The sequence below is a fragment of the Notolepis coatsorum genome (assembly GCF_963971535.1).
Source record: "Notolepis coatsorum genome assembly, chromosome: 12".
In the NCBI taxonomy this organism is placed as follows: domain Eukaryota; kingdom Metazoa; phylum Chordata; class Actinopteri; order Aulopiformes; family Paralepididae; genus Notolepis; species Notolepis coatsorum.
Genome location: NC_140176.1, coordinates 92,171,196 through 92,189,045, shown reverse-complemented (window position 1 = coordinate 92,189,045; position 17,850 = coordinate 92,171,196).

Here is a 17,850-nt window from a genome sequence, read left to right as displayed (position 1 = left end):
CCCTGACAATCTCTCGTCTTTGTTTTATGTTGTTATACAAATAAATATCCACTTACTCACTCACTGTTTCAACTCACTCACTCACTGTTTCAGTCACATGCTATCATGGATATACTGTATCAAAAAAGTTTAAACTAGTCCCTTTTCTCACAGATGAGGCTGAGTATCTTTTAGCTGAACATGTTACAATATCAGCGATTACAGACAATGGGTGAAATACAAAAGTTAAGCAATGTTTGACTTTCATAACATGTTCATTGCCTCTTTGTACCAGATATTCTGCTAGAAACTCTTGAGAGGCTGGACACAGATCATCTGAAGAGGTTTCAGTCTTCTCTGACCACTGACCTGCTGCCTGGCTGTCCTACCATCCCTGAGAGCCAGCTGGAGAACACTGACATGAAGACCACAGTGGATCAGATGGTGGAGACATACGGCTCTGAGGGAGCTGTGAAGATCACAGTGGAGAGTCTAAAGAGGATGGGATTGTGTGATAATGCTGAGATTTTAAACTGTAAAGGTAATGTATCATATCTGTTCATTAAATGCACGTTTATAAAAAAGCGTCATCATTTACCGATGATCAATGATAGCAATTATTTAATGTCATAGACAAAAGAGAATATTTAGATGAACCTTAATTATTTTAGCTTAAAAACACATTGGTGAAAATATTTTTTTAAAGATTGCATGAATAATAATAATAATAATAATAATAATAATAATAATAATAATAATAATAATAATAATAATAATAATAATAATAATAATAATAATAATAATAATAATAATAATAATAATAATAATAATAATAATAATAATAATAATAATAATAATAATAATAATAATAATAATAATAATAATAATAATAATAATAATAATAATAATAATAATAATAATAATAATAATAATAATAAAAAAAAATGTAGAAAAGATTTACAGGTAACATTAAACAATTCTATTGATTTCTTAGAGCTGCTGCTGGAAACTCTTGAGTGGCTGAACACAGATGATCTGAAGAAGTTTCAGTCTTCTCTGACCACTGACCTGCTGCCTGGCTGTCCTACCATCCTTGAGAGCCAGCTGGAGAACACTGACATGAAGACCACAGTGGATCAGATGTTGGAGACATACGGCTCTGAGGGAGCTGTGAAGATCACAGTGGAGAGTCTGAAGAGGATGGGGTGCTATCGTCCTAATGAGAAGTTTGAACAGTATGTGGAGAGGTTAAGGATTAAAGGTAAGAGAAGAACATCTGCATTTCAAATACAAATGACTAAGCTTGTTGAATGTATTGTGAGAACTACTCTCTGATAAAGATAAGCTATGTAATGTGTCTCTGTTGAACAATACATTTCCAAACTTGGTGACCTCGTGGAAACCAAGGACCTCAACATCAACCCCATCAACATTATATATTTACATATTTTTCTATATTTTCCGCTATATATATATATATCCACCTGTCTGTACATACCTCCACATAATCCTTTTTACATATCTGTAGATACTATATCTATATCTTTACATATCCCTTACCTACTCTTACTAGTTATGCTGCTGGCCAGTATGACTACTACCATACTGTTTTTATACCTGTATCACTGTATGTATTGGTATTACAACCCTGTACATACATCTGATTAGCACTACACCCAGTAGTACTAATTTATATATTTTATACCCAGTTTAATCACCTGTACATTGTATATTAGGCTACTATTGCACTTTACTGTTACATTTGCACTCTGGTTGGATGCCAAACTTATTTTCGTTGTACTGTACTTGTCCTGTATAATGACTATATTTTAATCTAATCTAATGGAGTAACATAATAACCTATCTATAAAATAGTGAGAATCAGTAAAAAGAAAGATAGAAACTGAAATATTATGACACCTACCTCCCTGACAATCTCTCGTCTTTGTTTTATGTTGTTATACAAATAAATATCCACTTACTCACTCACTGTTTCAACTCACTCACTCACTGTTTCAGTCACATGCTATCATGGATATATCAAAAAAGTTTAAACTAGTCCCTTTTCTCACAGATGAGGCTGAGTATCTTTTAGCTGAACATGTTACAATATCAGCGATTACAGACAATGGGTGAAATACAAAAGTTAAGCAATGTTTGACTTTCATAACATGTTCATTGGAGCGATCCAACTAACGTGAAGGAATTATCCAACCACTGCTGCCCAGATCTGGAATATATAACCATCAAGTGTCGTCCTTTCTTCCTCCCGAGGGAGTTAACGGCGATCGTCCTGATCGGAGTGTATATTCCACCGCAAGCCAGTAACAACGTCGCGCTCTCCAGACTCCACGACGAGGTAAATAGAATACAAGCGGCGAACGTTAACACCGCCATTTTAGTGCTGGGTGATTTCAATAGCGCCAATCTGAGAAAGGTATTACCTGACTTCTATCAGCATGTGACTTGCAACACCAGAGGCGGTAACATCCTAGATCACTGTTACACGCAATTTAAAGGTGGCTACAAGGCTCATTCTGATAGTGGCTTTGGTAAATCAGATCACGCGTCCATTTTCCTTTCACCAAAGTACAAACAGAGAATCAAAAGCACTCCCGTAGTCTCGCGAGAGGTGCAGAAATGGGATTTGACGTCAGAGGAGACACTCCAGGCTGCGTTTGACTGCACAGACTGGAACGTGTTCCGCGACACAGATAACATTAATGTCTACACGGAGACAGTGCTGGACTATGTTTGTACTTTGGTGGAAGAAACAATCCCCACTACCAAAATGAGAGTTTACCCAAATCAAAAACCCTGGGTAGACAAATCCGTCCGTGAAGCTCTGAGAGAGCGCACCAAAGCATACAACGACGGCCTAGTGGCAGGCAACATGAATGACCACAAGGTGGCGCGATACAACGTAAGGAGGACAGTGACAGAGGCCAAACGGCGCTACAGGGATAAAATTGAACTCCAGTTTGAACAAGCTGACTCTAGAGCTATGCGGCAGGGGCTCAAAACGATGACAGACTACAAAGGCGCCTCCCTCAAACTGAACAGTGACATCTCCTTAGCAAATGACCTCAATACCTTCTATGCGAGGTTTGATGCTGGTAATAACAACACCAGCCCACAAGCCACGGCAATGGGGGGGGGGGGGGGTCTGCTGCTGATGGAGACTCAGTGTTAAGGGTAACAGAGCATGAGGTGAGGCGGACCTTTAAAAAAGTGAATATCAGGAAGGCAGCAGGTCCGGACGGCATCCCCGGCCGCGTCCTAAAAGTCTGTGCCGACCAACTAGCCCCGGTATTCACTGACATATTTAACCTGTCCTTAGAACAGGCTGTCATCCCCACCTGCCTGAAGAAGTCCACTATTATCCCTGTACCCAAAAAATCCAAGCCTGCTTGCCTCAACGACTACCGCCCTGTAGCTCTCACCTCCATAGCCATGAAGTGCTTTGAGAAGCTAGTAAAGGGCTACATCTGCTCCTCCCTCCCCATCAACATGGACCCCCTGCAATTTGCCTTCCCGCCCCAACAGGTCCACGGAGGACGCCATAGCCCATGTGCTGCACACAGCAGCATCACACCTGGACAAGAGGCAGGGGAACTATGTGAGAATGCTATTCATCGACTACAGCTCGGCATTCAATACCATAGTCCCCTCCATACTCATAGCCAAGCTCAGGGACCTGGGCTTGAACTATGACCTCTGCCAGTGGGTCTTGGACTTCCTGACTGGCAGACCCCAGGTGGTGAGAGCAGGCAACTGCACCTCCTCATCCATCACCCTCAACATAGGGGCCCCCCAGGGCTGTGTTCTGAGTCCCCTCCTCTACTCCCTGTACACACACGACTGTGTGGCTCAGCGGAGTAGCAATACAATCATCAAATTTGCTGACGACACAGTGGTGGTGGGCCTGATCTCTGCCAACGACGAGAGGGCCTACCTGGAAGAGGTCAAGGTCCTGGCGGGATGGTGCCAGGAAAACAGCCTCTCCCTGAACGTCAGCAAAACAAAGGAGATGATTGTGGACTTCAGGAGGTCGGGGGTCAAGGACTACAGCCCCCTCAGCATCGACGGGGCACCGGTTGAGAGAGTCAACAGCTTTAAGTACCTCGGAGCTTACATATCCGAGGACTTGACATGGACCACACACATTGACAGTGTTGTGAAGAAGGCACGACAACGCCTCTACTTCCTCAGGCGCCTAAGGAAGTTCCAAGTCAGTCAGAAGATCCTTAAGAACTTCTACTCATGTACAATAGAGAGCATCTTGACTGGCAACATCACCTCCTGGTTTGGGAATAGCACTGCACAAGACCGAAGCAGACTACAAAGAGTGACACGTTCAGCCGAACGCACAATTGGAGGGGGGCTCCCCACCCTCCAGAACATTTACAACAAGCGTTGCAAGGGCAAGGCTAAGAGAATCATTAAAGACTCGAGTCACCCGAACAACTGCCTCTTTGAACTGCTGCGGTCAGGCAAGCGATACCGGAGTCTCAAGGCGAGCACAGAAAGACTCAGAAGAAGCTTCTATCCCCAGGCCATCAGACTGCTAAACGAACAATGAACACTACACAACAACAACCACCAAACGCACATAGCACACACATCCACACGCACACACTCACTTTAAACAGACACACTGCAGCACCCACTCCACACACTTTATAGCACACACCCACTTTAAACAAACACACTGTAGCACCCACTCCCCACACTTTATATTTATTGATGAAGGATTGCACTACAACTCGTACACCTTACTGTAAATTGTACCTAAACTGTACCTCATCCCATTTCTGCTTTGCACTATATAGTACTGTACATTAGTACACTGCATAGTATTGTATATTATATGGTAACTCAGAACATTGTACATATGTCTATACCGAACACTGTGACCTCATTTTCTTCTTCTAAATTACATGCTATACTATGTTATTTGATACTATCTTGTCTAGCACAGTCTCTGGAGCGTAACAGTAAGAAGCATTTTGTATGAAAGTATTCTGTACTTCTGTATGACAACTATTAAAGAAACTTGAAAACTTGAAACATTGCCTCTTTGTACCAGATATTCTGCTAGAAACTCTTGAGAGGCTGGACACAGATCATCTGAAGACGTTTCAGTCTTCTCTGACCACTGACCTGCTGCCTGGCTGTCCTACCATCCCTGAGAGCCAGCTGGAGAACACTGACATGAAGACCACAGTGGATCAGATGGTGGAGACATACGGCTCTGAGGGAGCTGTGAAGATCACAGTGGAGAGTCTAAAGAGGATGGGATTGTGTGATAATGCTGAGATTTTAAACTGTAAAGGTAATGTATCATATCATTAAATGCACGTTTATAAAAAAGCGTCATAATTTACCGATGATCAATGATAGCAATTATTTAATGTCATAGACAAAAGAGAATATTTAGATGAACCTTAATTATTTTAGCTTAAAAACACATTGGTGAAAATATTTTTTTAAAGATTGCATGAATAATAATAATAATAATAATAATAATAATGTAGCAATTCCAGGTGTAGGGGTGGCAGAATAAACAACACACAGACAGGTTGCAGTTCCCAAAATCATACTCTTTATTTTCTTAGTCAAATAATAACGGTTTGCTGTCGGCCGGGCGGCGTCTCCGCTCTGTGGCCTTTTGCCTTGCGCTGCTACGGGGGACTGAGAGGAGGCTCCTCGGCTCCATTAAGTCCCCCCTCTCCAACAGGCGCACCGCGCCGTGATTCGCTAATCAGGTAATCACTCTGATGGGTATTTAGTGACAGGTGCGTCCGGAAGCGGACGCCCAAACATGGGCAGCGCCCAGCCATTGGGTCGCCACATAGCGCCCATCAATCACCAAGCCCAGGGGTGGCTTGGGGTTGCCACAGTACCCCCCCTCCAGCTCCGACCGTCAGGGAAGAGCGTCCGACGCCCAACAGGCATCCTTCCTGGAGAGGGCGTCTGCGTTGCCATGCGCCACCCCTGACCTGTGAATGACAGAAAAGTTAAATGACTGTAACTCCAGAAACCATCGAGTCACCCTGGCATTGGTCCCCTTTGTCTTGGCCATCCAGACTAGGGGGGCGTGATCCGTCACCAGCGTGAAACGCCTCCCCAGCAGATAATAGCGGAGCGTCTCCAGTGCCCACTTAATTGCCAGACCTTCGCGCTCCACCGCAGAATAGTTGCGCTCGTGTGGCAGCAGCTTCCTGCTCACATATAAAATCGGATGTTCCTCACCCTCCAGTTGCTGGGAGAGGACCGCTCCCAGTCCCACCTCTGATGCGTCTGTTTGTACCGTCATCTCCTTGTCGAAGTTCGGGGAGATCAGCACCGGTCCCGAACAGAGGGCAGTCTTGAGGTCCTCGAACGCCGCCTCCGCCTCCGGTGTCCACTTCACCGTGAACGGCCGCCGCGCCTGGGTCAGATCTGTGAGGGGAGCAGCGCGAGCAGCAAAGTTAGGGATAAACCTCCTATAATAGCTCGCTAGCCCATTAAATGTCCTGACCTGCTTCTTGGTTAAAGGGCGAGGCCACTCCCTTATTGCATCAATCTTCCTCTTCTGCGGTTTCACATTGCCCCGGCCTATTGTGAACCCCAGGTACTCTGCCTCTTCTAATCCCAGCCTGCATTTCTTTGGGTTGGCGGTGAGACCCGCCTCCCGGAGGGCCCCCAACACCGCTCTCACCTTTTGGAGGTGGGTGTCCCAATCTGACGAGTGGATGATAATGTCATCGAGATATGCGGCTGCATACTCCCGATGGGGCCGTAGTACTCTGTCCATCAGCCTCTGAAAGGTAGATGGCGCCCCATGCAGGCCAAACGGGAGAACTTTATAATGGAACAGCCCATCTGGGGTGGAGAAAGCCGTCTTCTCCCTTGAGGCGGGGGCCAGAGGGACTTGCCAATAACCCTTCGTTAGGTCTAGTGTCGTGATAAATCTGGCCAGGCCCAGTCTGTCAATGAGCTCATCCACTCTAGGCATGGGATAGGCGTCAAACTTTGAAATTTCATTAAGCTTCCTGAAATCATTACAGAACCTGGTTGTTGAGTCGGGTTTTGGCACTAAAACAATAGGACTGGACCACCCGCTATGAGACTCCTCAATTACTCCCATCTCCAGCATGACCCGCACTTCTCTTCTGACTGCCTCTCTTTTTGCCTCTGGGATACGATAGGGCTTCAGCTTTACCTTGTCTCCCGGGCTGGTAATGATGTGGTGCTGGGCCAATGTGGTGCGGCCCGGCGTGGCCGAGAACACGTCCCGGTTCTGTTGGACCAGCTCCCGAAGCTCCTGCCGTTGGGTCGGGGACAACTGTTCCCCGATGGGAACATCGGCCGCCTCTGCCACCTGCTGCGCAAAAGGGGGAAGAGGGGGGGGCGAGAGCAACACATCCCGGGCATGCCATTTCTTCAACAGGTTAACATGGTATAACTGTCGATGCTTCCTACGGTCGGGCTGGTGGACCTTGTAGTTGACGGGACCCACTTTCTCGATTATGTCGTAGGGTCCCTGCCATTTGGCTAGGAATTTGCACTCTGCTGTCGGTACCAGTACTAGGACTCGGTCCCCCACATTAAACTCCCGTGGCTGTGCGCCCCGGTCATAAATGCGCTTCTGTGCGTCTTGGGCCTGTTGCATGTGTTCTCTCACCACTGGCCAGAGCGCCTTCATCCTGTCTCTCATTACCTGCACATGCTCTATGAGAGACCGGTGGGGCGACGGCTGTTCCTCCCAAATCTCCTTTGCGATGTCCAGGAGACCCCGCGGCTTGCGGGCGTAGAGCAGCTCAAATGGCGAGAAGCCAGTGGAGGCCTGTGGGACCTCACGCACAGAGAACATCAGAAAGGGCAACAACTGATCCCAATTCTTCCCATCCTTCTCCATCACCTTCCTTAGCATGCTTTTCAGGGTCTTGTTAAAGCGCTCGCACAGTCCATCCGTCTGTGGATGGTATATGGAGGTTCGTAGCTGTTCCACTTTCATTAGTTTGCACATTTCTTTCATGACCCGCGACATAAAGCACGAGCCCTGATCCGTGAGAATAGAGTCGGCAATTCCCACCCGACTAAACAAATGAAAGAGCTCCCGTGCCACAATTTTGGCCGTCACCGTGCGTAACGGGATGGCTTCGGGGTAACGGGTAGCATAATCTATGATTACCAGTATATACTGGTGGCCTCGGGACGATTTAACTAGAGGGCCCACTACGTCGAGGGCAATTCTTGAGAATGGGGTCTCAATGATGGGCAGCGGGATCAGAGGACTTTTATATTGTACCTTTGGTGCTGCGCGTTGACACTCTGGGCAGCTCCGGCAATAGTCCTCTACCGCTCTCTTCATGCCCGGCCAATGGAAACGCGCCCTTATGCGCTCCATGGTTTTGTCCACGCCCAGGTGCGCTCCGAGGATATGTGAATGCGCCAGCTGGAGTACAGTGGGAATAAAGAACTTCGGTACCAGCAATAGATCCCTAACCTCATCATTCTTTTTTACAACTTGGTACAGCAATTGTCTTTTTATTGCAAAGTGAGGATATGGCAGGTTACTCACCCCCTCCACGGGATTTCCATCTATGGTCTTGATATTCGCCCGGGCCTGCGTTAGGTTTGGGTCTTCCAGCTGGGCCGTTCCGAACTGACCCGCCAGGTCCCTCCCCACCTCGTCCGCCTGGGGGAACTCCGCAAAGGGGTCCTCGTCACTGTTATCCGTCTCGGGGCCCGCTTGGGGCGCTGGCGCGTCGTCACCCACACCTGATGCCGTCTCTGTCTCACTCCCCGGTATATCCAGGGGTTCCGGCGCGTCGTCACCTACATCTGAGGCCGTCTCAGTCTCACTCCCGTTACGTTCAGAGCACACACCTTCGGCTGACGTAACCCTTTCTTCTTCCTCGGTTTACCCGTAGAGGGTGGGGTGCGCGGGGAGATGACGGCTGAGCACAGCTGGCGATACAGGGGGCAGTCTCGACCAATCAGCAGCGCTACCGGCAGGTTAGGTATGACGCCGGCTGTCATCGAGCAGACCCCCTTGGTGGTTGTCAGGGTGATCGGCGCTGTAGGATACAACTTTGTGTCCCCGTGCACACAGGACACTGACACTTGCGGAGCCTCTGCGTCGCAGTGTGCCAAATGGGGCTGAACCAGCGTTATGGCACTACCCGAGTCCAGGAGCGCTACGGCATCTTTGTCGTTGACGCGCACGGGTAAAAGTGTCGCCGATGTTTCCTTATGGGCCCAACAGGCTGCGCCATAGTTGCACGTCTTTCCGCGGGGGTCTGAAGCTGCCGCCGATGGCATGGACACATCCCGGCCTGGGCAGTTCCACGAGAGATGCCCGGGCTCGCCGCAGTCGTAGCAGCGTCTTTGGTCCTGGTCGAACAGCGGTCTTCTTCGGGGTAGTTCGGGCTCACCTGCGTTCCCTACCCGGCCCCTTGGGCTGGGCTCGTCGGGACCCCTCCTTGTTCTCGGCCGCTCTGGCTTTTCCCCTCGCCCCCCTTTGAGTAACTCCCGCGTTACCTGGTGGGCCTCCACAATATTCACCAGCTGCTCCACGGAGCGGGGGTCCGCTTGACTCGCCTGCTTCTTCGAGTCATAGGGGAGGGCTCTGACAAAGCGGTCCATAACAATCCGTTCCAAAACCGTGGGCCCTCCGGGGTCAGTCATTAGCCAGGCCCGGCTTGTGCGGACCAGGTCGTGCATCTGGGAGCGCGGGGAGGCCTGTGCGTCATACACCCAGTCATGGAACCGCTGCGCGCGGGACTGCAGACTATGGCCGTACCGGGACAGAATTTCCTGCTTTAGCCGAGTGTAGTTCCCGGCTTGCTCCGGTGGCAGGTCCTGGTAGGCCTTTTGTGCATTACCCGACAGGAAGGGGGCCAGCAGTCCCCCCCAGTCGTCTTCGGGCCAGCCCTCCCGGCCGGCGGTGCGCTCAAACGCCAGGAGATAGGCTTCTATATCCTCCTGCTCCGTCAGCTTGGGGATGAAGCGCCCGGGGTTAGGCCGCGTCCCGGCGGCCCCTTCCTCCTGCCGGTGAGCGGCCATCCGCTGGAGCTCCGCGTGGATCATCCCCATCTGTTTCCTCTGTTCGTGCAGGGCCTCTTCGTGCCGGGTCTGTTGTTCCATGCTCGCCTGTACAAGCTGCTGCACCAGCGCGTCCATGCTTTTTCCGTTATTAAATTTATATATCTATATATATATATATTTTTTTTTATTTCTTTTATTCTATTCTGATAAAGTCTATTGTTGTTTATTCTGCACCCCTGATTGCCAGTAGACTATGCCCGCATTCTCCACCACTGTGGCAATTCCAGGTGTAGGGGTGGCAGAATAAACAACACACAGACAGGTTGCAGTTCCCAAAATCATACTCTTTATTTTCTTAGTCAAATAATAACGGTTTGCTGTCGGCCGGGCGGCGTCTCCGCTCTGTGGCCTTTTGCCTTGCGCTGCTACGGGGGACTGAGAGGAGGCTCCTCGGCTCCATTAAGTCCCCCCTCTCCAACAGGCGCACCGCGCCGTGATTCGCTAATCAGGTAATCACTCTGATGGGTATTTAGTGACAGGTGCGTCCGGAAGCGGACGCCCAAACATGGGCAGCGCCCAGCCATTGGGTCGCCACATAGCGCCCATCAATCACCAAGCCCAGGGGTGGCTTGGGGTTGCCACAATAATAATAATAATAATAATAATAATAATAATAATAATAATAATAATAATAATAATAATAATAATAATAATAATAATAATAATAATAATAATAATAATAATAATAATAATAATAATAATAATAATAATAATAATAATAATAATAATAATAATAATAATAATAATAATAATAATAAAAAGTTTAGAAAAGATTTACAGGTAACATTAAACAATTCTATTGATTTCTTAGAGCTGCTGCTGGAAACTCTTGAGTGGCTGAACACAGATGATCTGAAGAAGTTTCAGTCTTCTCTGACCACTGACCTGCTGCCTGGCTGTCCTACCATCCTTAAGAGCCAGCTGGAGAACACTGACATGAAGACCACAGTGGATCAGATGGTGGAGACATACGGCTCTGAGGGAGCTGTGAAGGTCACAGTGGAGAGTCTGAAGAGGATGGGGCGCTATCCTCCTAATGAGAAGTTTGAACAGTATGTGGAGAGGTTAAGGATTAAAGGTAAGAGAAGAACATCTGCATTTCAAATACAAATTACTTAGCTTGTTGAATGTATTGTGAGAACTACCTCTGATAAAGTTAAGCTATGTAATGTGTCTCTGTTGAACAATACATCTCCAAACTTGGTGACCTCGTGGAAACCAAGGACCTCAACATCAACTCCATCAACATTATATATTTATATTTTCTGCATATATATGCATATCCATATCTGTCTGCATAATCCTCCTATATTCCTAGTTATACACCTGCATATAACTCTGTATGGTAGCATATACAATAATGTTGTACATACCACATATATATATATTAAGGCTGTCAATGTTAACGCGATATTAACGCGTTAACTCCCGATTCTATTAATGCCACAATTTTTTTTAACTCAAGATTAACAAAAAAAAAAAAAAAAAAAATTACTAGGCTTCACTCAGGTGTATTATTGATGCTCTCATTGATACTATGTTTGTTTCTGAAGTGTGTGTGTGTGTGTGTGTATGTGTGTGTGTGTGTGTGTGTGTGTGTGTGTGTGTGTGTGTGTGTGTGTGTGTGTGTGTGTGTGTGTGTGTGTGTGTGTGTGTGTGTGTGTGTGTGTGTGTGTGTGTGTGTGTGTGTGTGTGTGTGTGTGTGTGTGAGATATAGAGAGAGAGGGGGGTGAGAGAGATGAGGAAGGGGCAAGAGAGAAAGAGAGCTGGGAGAGTGTGTGTGTGAGGGAGAGAGAGAGGGGGGTGTGTGATTAATCAGCCCTTGTGTGTGTGAATGTAACAAGTTCCTAACGTTTTCTTTCATGCACACTTTATTCATTGTTTTAAATTATTATTTTCTTTTAAGTTATTTTGTGCATCACTCGGTTTTGAATTTTATGCAAATTTGCAATGCGTGAGGGTCATCCTTTTGTGTTAAATGGCTGCATAAAGCAAGCATTTGTTGACTCGCATGTTGATAAGAGTATTAAAACTTGGAACTTGAAAAAGATCTGTTTAAGGTAAAACAAATTAAAAAAATAAAAATGCGATTAATTTTGCGATTAATCGCGAGTTAACTATGGACAATCATGCGATTAATCGAGTTAAATATTTTAATCGTTTGACAGCACTAATATATATATATATATATATATATATATATATATATATATATATATATTAATGCTGTCAAACGATTAAAATATTTAACTCGATTAATATATATATATTAGGGCTGTCAGTTTATCGCGTTAATTAGATTAATTAATTACTCAGCTAATTATCGCGTTATGAAAATTAACTCAAAATTAATTACAATTTTTTATTTTTTTTATATACTTATTTAAAAAAAAAATTGTATCTCATTCATTCCAGGAGAATGTAGAATACACATTTACAGACTTTCTTTTAATATGGTCCATTTGCATGTTCTTGGTATCTGATTCTAGGGACATCTATGAATCTCAGGGAATGTATTCCCAGTGTCAGAAATACTGTGGGCTAGATCCACAAAGAATGGATTGCACGGTGCAAGTTGCACCCTTACTTACAATTCATTATGAATTGAAAATGGGGGACCCTGATGTAAATAAGACGAAAGTCTTTCTCTGGTCTGCATCCCCTTAACAATTGTGTGTATTGAGCCGTCCTGTATTGTACCCATTCTACAATCTGTTAATAACATTTTCATTCAATCAATCAATCTGCGCTGTGATTGATTGAATGAAAATCTTATTTTGAGTCAATTGTAATGAACCAAATGAGAATATCAATACATACATTTATCTTTGACTGTGAATAACACCATGCTCAAATTGACCAGACCTGAAAAATCTAAGCAAATTAATAGATGGAAGATGATTAAACAGAAGGTTTTGTAGATACAGTACTGAATTCTGCCATCTGGACACATGCAATTTGAAATATGATTATAGAATATAGAATATCAGGAATAAAATGATTATGCGATTAAAATGCGATTAATTAGATTAATTAATTACTAATCCTGTAATTAATTAGATTAATTTTTTTAATCGCCTGACAGCACTAATATATATATATATATATATATATATATATATATATATATATATATATATATATATACTCTGTACATACCTGCACATAATCCTTTTTACATATCTGTAGATACTATATCTATATCGGTACATATCCCTTACCTACTCTTACTAGTTCTGATGCTGGCCAGTATGATGTATGACTACTACCATACTGTTTTTATACCTGTATCACTGTACGTATTGGTATTACAACCCTGTACATACATCTGATTAGCACTACACCCAGTAGTACTAATTTATATATTTTATACCCAGTTTAATCACCTGTACATTGTATATTACTGTTGCACTTTTCTGTTACATTTGCACACTTGTTGGATGCCAAACTTATTTTCGTTGTATTGTACTTGTGCTGTATAATGCCAATACATTTAAATCTAATCTAATGAAGTAACATAATAACCTATCTATAAAATAGTGAGAATCAGTAAAAAGAAAGATAGAAAGAGAAATGTTATGACACCTACCTTTGTTTTATATTATTATACAAATAAATTAAGGCTGTCAATCGATTAAAATATTTAATCTGATTAATCGCATGATTGTCCATAGTTACTCGCAAATTAATCGCAGATTTTTTTTCTGTTCTAAATCTACCTTAAACAGATTTTTTTCAAGTTTTAATACTCTTATCAACATGAGAGTCAACAAATGCTTGCTTTAAGCAGCCATTTAACACAAAAGGTTGACTGTAGGGATCCAGGTAAGAATGTTGAGTTCAAGTATGGCATGGAAGAATGGAGACGGAGAGGGTGCTGCTCTTCTCGAATATGTGTTCTTTTTATTATCAGAAACACTTTGAGCGATAACAATACTTTACCAGGTAACGCAGGAAGTAGCAATAAGGAAGGATACTTAGAAGAGAACTTAACAACAAAAGAGAATAAGGCGGTGAGAGATCCGACTTCTCGACCTAAAGCAAGGATAACTTTAAAGCATGATAACAGGCGAGATATCCGACTTCTGCCCGTGGACGGCTGTTCCCAGTAACACTGCTGAAGAACCGACAGGGAGAGAGGGGCAAAGTATTACTATAAAGGCCTCAGTACAGCCAGCAGACCCAATCAGCACCAGTGACATAATTACAGGCAGGGGACAACAATCAAATAATACAGAGACAGAGAGAGAATTCCAAGATGGCGGCTGGGCCTCCAATCCTGAATAGGGAGAGAAGCCCATACGTTACAGTACCTCCCCCCTGACGAACGGCACCTGACGTTCATCTGGGTGCCTCGGGATGCAGCCGCGATAATCGTCGATAAGGCTGCGATCAATGATATCCCTTTGAGGCACCCAGGAACGCTCTTCTACACCGTACCCCTCCCAATCCACCAATAACTGGAACCCCCTACCCCTCCGCCTACAACCCAAGATCCTCCGCACCGTGTAGACCGTTTGACCGTCAAGGATGCGAGGCGGAGGAACCGCAGGATGTGGCGGGGACAAGGGCGATGAGAGGAATGGCTTCAACTGGGACACATGAAACGTCGGGTGGACCCTCATAGAGGCCGGGAGCCGCAGCCTGTAAGCCATAGGGTTCACCCGACTAACCACTCTAAATGGTCCTATGAAGCGGGGAGCTAGCTTCCTGGATTCCACCCGGAGAGGGAGATCACAGGTGGAAAGCCAAACCCGCTGCCCAGGACAGAAAACCGGAGCCGGACGCTGCTTGCGGTTAGCCTGGTGCTGAGCCTTAACCGAGGCCTTCCGCAGCGCCGTCCGAACCCGGTTCCACGTCCTGCGGCAGCGAACCACGTGGGCCTGGACCGATGGTACCTCAGCCTCCTGCTCCTGTTCAGGAAACAGAGGAGGTTGAAAACCATATTGACACTGAAAGGGAGACATACCAGTAGAGGAGGAGAGGAGGGTATTATGCGCGTACTCCGCCCAGGCCAACCTCCTACTCCAAGTTGCCGGGCACCCTGCAATGTAACACCTCAGGACACCCTCCAGATCCTGGTTGACGCGCTCCGTCTGCCCGTTCGACTGCGGGTGAAACCCAGACGACAGGCTGACGGAAGCGACCGAGGCTGGAGGCAAATGCCTTCCAGAACCTGGAGGCGAACTGAGAGCCCCGGTCAGACACAATATCCACTGGTAACCCGTGGACCCGAAAGACGTGCTGCACCACCAGGTCTCTCGAGCCGAGGGAAATTTGGGGAGGGGAATGAAGTGGGCCGCCTTGGCAGTGAACCCATCTGATGGGGGAAGGCCAGAAATAAAATCCAGGGATATGCGCAACCAGGGGCATTTAGGAATAGGAAGTGGTCTGAGGAGACCCGCCGGTGCACGGCGAGAGGTCTTACTACGCGTGCACACCGGACAGGCCGCCACAAAAGAATGCGTATCCCCCACCTCTGTAGGCCACCAGAACCGCCTACGGATAAACTCCAGGGTCCTGGCGGCCCCAGGGTGGCCGTGAGTGAAGAGGTATGTGCCCACTGCAGCAGTCGCGAGTGTGCAGCCTTGGGCACATACATCCGCCCCGGAGGACCCCCACCGGGATCAGGCTTCCGTGCCAGAGCCGATCTTACCACCCTATCTATGCCCCATGACAAAATAAGGGCCTGTGAAATAATAGGGTGGGGCTTCTCCTCCCAGTCCGGAGTATCAAACTGACGAGAAAGAGCGTCAGGTTTGACGTTCTTGGAACAAGGCCGGTAGGAGATGGAAAATCGAAATCGAGTGAAGAATAACGCCCACCTGGCCTGGCGAGCGTTAAGGCGTTTAGCCCCTTGGATGTAAGCCAAGTTCTTATGATGAGTCCAAACAATAAAAGGATGTGCCACGCCCTCTAACCAATGTCTCCATTCCTCCAGTGCCAACTTGATTGCCAACAACTCCCGTTTACCCACGTCGTAGTTGCGCTCGGCCGGAGACAGCCGGCGCAGAAAAAAAGCGCAAGGATGCACTTTCCCGTCCTATTAAACATCTCTGAGAGATCACCCCCCCCCCCCCACCGCGATGGCAGAGGCATCCAACTCCACAATAGACTGAGCCTCTGAATCGTGGCGGATCAATACAGGGGCGGAGGTAAACCGACGTTTAAGGTCGCAGAAGGCCGACTCTACCCGCGGCGACCATTCAAAGCCAGGGAGAGAGGCCTTAGTGAGAGCTGTCAGAGGATTGACTAAGGCGCTGAAATTGCAAATAAAACGCCTGTAGAAATTTGCAAAGCCCAAAAAACGTTGTAATTCCTTGAGCGACGAAGGGCGTGGCCAGTCCAAGACTGCACTCACCTTGGCTGGATCCATGCGAAGATCCCCCTTCGTCAACGCATGACTACTCATAATGCCTGTTGGGCGTGTTAAACGCAGTCTTCCACTCGTCCCCGTCCCTAATCCTGACCAAATTGTATGCATTACGTAAATCAAGTTTAGAGAAGACCTGTGCCCCCTGTAAGCATTCAAAGGCGGTGTCCATGAGAGGTAGAGGGTAGCGGTTCTTGATGGAAACGTTGTTTAATCCCCTATAATCAATGCACGGGTGCTGGCTACCATCCTTTTTATCCACAAAAAAAAAACAGCGCCCGCAGGGGAGGTAGATGGACGTATGTGCCCCACGGCCAGTGCTTTCTGAATATAGGTGTTCATAGACAGTGTCTCAGGGCGAGAGAGAGAAAACATGCGGCCGCGGGCGAGCTCACGTGACGCTATCTCGTCCTGCATACGCTCGGAGAGCCCCTGTAGAAACAACACGCAACGCGATACCTCTGCCCAGGCCGGCTCTCGGGCTACAATGCGGAAGTCGATGGCGTAGTGCGCCACAGAGCGACCGCCCTGTCGGCAGGCGGTGAGACGTCCGCCCGCCTCATAGATGGAAATTACCCGGGATGTATCAAACACATGTCGCAACTCCCGGGTAAAGGCAGCCGCGCTGCGGCAGACTGCCGACCGAACTTCCCATTCCGCAGTAGCCCAAGAAAGAGCCCGACCTGTAAGCAGAGTGATTATATATGCTACCTTGGATAGTTCGTTAGTGAACGTCAGTGGTTGTAATTCAAAGATTAATGAGCATTGAGTAACAAACTCTCGACAACCTACAGGGGCTCCCCCGTAGCGTTCTGGTGGTGGCAGGTGTGGTTCACGAACCTCTTGATGGATAGCAGGATGTAGCGTCTCCTCCTCCCCGACGTGACGCGCTGTTCCAGCCACTGCATCAGCTGCTGTTACGGTGGCGGCGTTAGCCACCGCTAATGCCGAGTTGGCTGCAGACATTGCCCTGGATACCCCGTCCTGGGTATCAATGGATTCGAATTCGGATCCTACTTCTCCTTGACGGTTGGTGACGACGCTCAGCTGCCTTCTCTGCACCTCCAGCTCCTCCCGCAATTCCTCCATGGAACTCACGTTTGTTTGGTTGGTTCTTCTGTTAGGGATCCAGGTAAGAATGTTGAGTTCAAGTATGGCATGGAAGAATGGAGACGGAGAGGGTGCTGCTCTTCTCGAATATGTGTTCTTTTTATTATCAGAAACACTTTGAGCGATAACAATACTTTACCAGGTAAAGCAGGAAGTAGCAATAAGGAAGGATACTTAGAAGAGAACTTAACAACAAAAGAGAATAAGGCGGTGAGAGATCCGACTTCTCGACCTAAAGCAAGGATAACTTTAAAGCATGATAACAGGCGAGATATCCGACTTCTGCCCGT